The 3,973-nt window shown below is 45.7% G+C and overlaps 1 pseudogene; it reads left to right on the top strand.

Annotated features, from left to right (window-relative positions):
* The first annotated feature begins 631 nt into the window (after positions 1-631).
* Positions 632-2,315, top strand: LOC142425945 (WD repeat and SOCS box-containing protein 2 pseudogene; annotated as a pseudogene).
* The last annotated feature ends 1,658 nt before the right edge of the window (positions 2,316-3,973 follow it).

Genomic DNA, 3,973 nt, shown 5'->3' on the forward strand with positions numbered 1-3,973 from the left:
AAGAAGTTATTTTTCATTTAATTCAACAAGATAATTATTTTATTCTGGTGGGGACAATGGTTTCCTTTAGAATAACTGGCGGGATGGACATTAAAGAAGTGGTAATCTTTGAACTTGGTATGCTTTTTATCTTTCCCTGTCTCAATATCTTCTGAAGTCCTACATAGCTCCCTTGATAAAGGAATTGAGAATGCATTTGCAGGTGACCATGGAGACCCTGCCATGTAATTCGTTATCTTTTGCTCATTTACCAATACACCTTCCCTCTGGGAGCTCACTATGAGTGCTTTCCTACCTATGTGGCACAAAGTAGTTGCCCATTTCTGAATGTGACTCTGAGAAATGTCATGGATACTGGTTGGGTCATTGGTCCAAAAGTAGCCAGTAACCAAGATTTCTTTAGAGCAATAGCTAATGGAAAGTAAGATGATGCCGTTAAGCTTTAAATCACTGTTACAACCTCTTAAAGGTGAAGAAAAGTAAGTTGAATAGGAAAACCATTGAATGAGGATGTAAGGACAGATGGCCTCTCGGCCAGCGGCAGGGCAGAGGCTGGCATGGGGTTGGCATGAGGCCCGCGGACCAGGGGGCTGAGGCACCATCCGCCTGCCACAGGAGCAGGGTGTCCTCCATGGGGACCGGAGAGGAGCCGCCACCGCTGGCTGAACTCAAGCCCGGGCGCCCCACCAGTTTGATTGGAAGTCCAGCTGTGAGACCTGGAGTGTCACCTTCTCCCCCGATGGTTTGCCTGGTCTCAAGGCCACTATATCGACAGGCTGATCCCCCGGCCGCTGGAGGAACAGTTCACCCCCGAAGGGTTTGAAGCCAGGAGCCTAAACAGGAAAAATGATCCCAAAGGATGAGGCAGCCCCCAAGAGAAGACCCTGGACTGCGGTCAGATTGTCTGGGGCTTGGCTTTCAGCCCGTGGCCCTCCCCACCGAGCCGAGGTTCTGGGCACACCACCATCCCCAAGTGCCAGATGTCTCATGCCTGATCCTGGCCACAGGGCTCAACTATGGGCAGATCAAGATTTGGGGGGGGTGCCGACAGGGTTCCGGCTTTTGAATCTTTCTGGCCATCAAGATTCGTGAGAGAGCTGAGCTTCACACCCAGAGGTAGTTTGATCCTGGTCTCTGCGTCCCGGGACAAAACTCTTCACATCTGAGACCTGAATAAACATGGTAAACAGATCCAGGTGGTATCGGGCCACCTGCAGTGGGTTGACTGCCGCTCCATCTCCCCGGCCTGCAGCATGCTGTGTTCTGCAGCTGGAGAGAAGGCTGTCTTTCTCTGGAGCATGCGATCCTACACGCTAATCCGGAAGCTGGAGGGCCACCAGAGCAGTGTCGTCTTTTGCGACTTCTCCCCTGACTCGGCCTTGCTTGTCACGGCTTCTTACGACACCAACGCGATCAAGTGGGACCCCTACACTGGCGAGAGGCTGCGGTCACTCCACCACTCCCAGCTCGACCCCCATGGACGGCAGTGATGTGCACATCAGCTGACTGAGATCCGTGTGCTTCTCCCGAGAAGGCCTGGACCTGGCCACAGTGGCGATGCAGGCTCCTTAGGATCTGGGCCCTGGAATGGAAAGCTCCCATCGCGTTTGCTCCATGGTCTGTGTGGCATCTTCTTCCCACATGGCGAAGTGATTGCCACAGGGACAAGAGATGGCCATGTCCAGTTCTGGATGGCTCCACGTGCCTCTCCTCCCTGAAGCACTTAAGCCGGAAAGCCCTCCAAAGTCTCCTGACAACTCAATACCCAAGAAGATGAAAGAGTTCCTCACATACAGGACTTTCTAAGCACCCTTGGGGGAGTCTTAGCTTGCTTCTGTTGCTCTTCCTGGGCAGGCACTCATTGGCCTATGGACCAGATAGCTGGTCCTGGTTGGAAATATAAATTCGGGTTGGGATTGTGAACAGAATGTAGCAAATGCAGATCGTAGGGATCAGCCCTACTTGGGTCTTTTCTCTTCAACCTCTGAAAGCAGTCTTGGGGTGGACTCTACCCACTCTCTGCCAGGAGAAGACCTCTCCCCCTTACAACTAAATCCACTCTCATCAGCATTGCCCTTTTGATTCCAAGTGCAGTTAATGTTCTGATAATACAGTAACTGGCCTTCAAGAGCCCCACTTCGGTGGCAGACAGGTTTAAGTCCCCTCAAGAGAACAGGGTGGCTTCCCAGTACCTATCCCGCTGTCCCTAAAGTGTCGTGGGAGCTGGTATAAAGGCCTCTCCTGCTGTGGTCAGAGTTGCTCTGACCTTGACCAATGCTTTCCTTCCTCTGAGCCGGCTCCCCCTTTGGTCACCAGCTCACAGGACCCTGGAGCCGTTTGGTCTATCCCTTCATTCCTTACAGGTGGACCAGAGTGTGTTCAGGAGTGATAGACACTAGGATCATTTCTCACAGCAGTGTGCATGGGCAGGAGGTGACTCGTTTGTGTAAGATTACGAAGGGATGGATTCCTCACCTGCATGACCTTTCCTGTGGCTTCTGAGCCCTCAGTGATTTGCCACTAAATAGCATCGTATTTATTTGTATTTTCTCAATGAATGTTAAGGTATAGCTGTGTTTTTTTCAATGATAATTAAAAACCATAGCTCTGAAGTTAAAAAAAAAGAATTTAAGGCCAACCAAATGTTATTTTCTTATTCTGATGTCTTTTGGTAGAAATAAACTTTTTGTAAGTGAATTTTTAAACCATCATCATCATTATCCATGATATTTGGACACCACATTTCTCAAAAGAGAAAAATTTACACAGTTTTAGAAAGCCAGTGTAATCTTTTTACTTTTAAATTTAATACATTCATAAATGCTGTCCTTCTACAATGAAGAGCCAATATAGTTGGTGCATATAGTTTGTGATATTTTGGTTTTTCTTTGAATTATTTGTATGTGGTAAATAAAACTCAAAACACTATTCTCTTGGCTTAAAAAATTGACTAGGTGAAATAGACACTGCTCTGCTGACCCTGAACTTTCCAAAGTTCTGTTGTATAAGCTACAAGCAGTTTCTTAACATGCCCCTCACATCTTAAATATCTCTGTTCACAAGGATTCCAGAATAACAAAACATGTACCTGAAGCTTTGATATATATACAATGACAACGAAAAGAGGAGTAGGTAAGTAATTCTTTTTATTAGGGTGGTTTAAGCACAAGGTAAGGAAGAGAAAAAGGGGTGAATGGCTTTACTGGTCTATAAAAGAATTGATGTCCTTCTTTTTCCAGTCCAAGGATTCAATTACATATGTCAGTAAAAGAAAACATACTCATATGTGAATTTTTAAAAAAAGTTTACTTTTGACTGTGTTTTTTGTCCCTTTAGTTCTGATTTAAGATAACCCCTTCCTTATGAGAATTTCCTCTAGATTTTATAAAAGAATAAAGAAGATGAATTCCCACGTACGAGAGATTACTAAGGGGAAAGGTAAGAAGAACAGAAGAAAACCAGGAAAGGCTGGGGAACAAATGGAGAGAGAAAAGCAATTAACACAGCGTATTCATCCTGGAAAATGCTTTGCCTCAGGTCCCAGTGGGATCAATTTTAGAGTTATAGTTTCTAGTGTGTGTGTTGGAGGGATGCATAAAATAACTTGCCTGGATGCTTGCTTATGACTGAATTTCAAGTCCTCTCTGTTTGGTATCAATTCTACAATGTAAAATGTGGATATGGTCTTTGTTGAAATCCTACTTTCGTGTATCCGAATGGTTTAGTGAGTTGCAGAGGAAAACAGAATGCCAAAAGATTCTAGCTTTTAAAATCTATCTCGGTTCAGGAGACCCTTGACACACCAGTTTTGATCCCACAGACTCTATTAGCAAGAGCCTTGGCAAAATTGATTCAGGTTACTTGTGTAAGGTCTGGGGCTATAACCCTGAGCTCACATGCAGCTAAAACTTTTAATCCCTAGTTTCCAGATGCCCCTTTTAGCATCAACAGCAGCAATAAAGATAGATCAGTT

Source organism: Tenrec ecaudatus, chromosome 14 (genome assembly GCF_050624435.1).
Source record: "Tenrec ecaudatus isolate mTenEca1 chromosome 14, mTenEca1.hap1, whole genome shotgun sequence".
Classification (NCBI taxonomy): domain Eukaryota; kingdom Metazoa; phylum Chordata; class Mammalia; order Afrosoricida; family Tenrecidae; genus Tenrec; species Tenrec ecaudatus.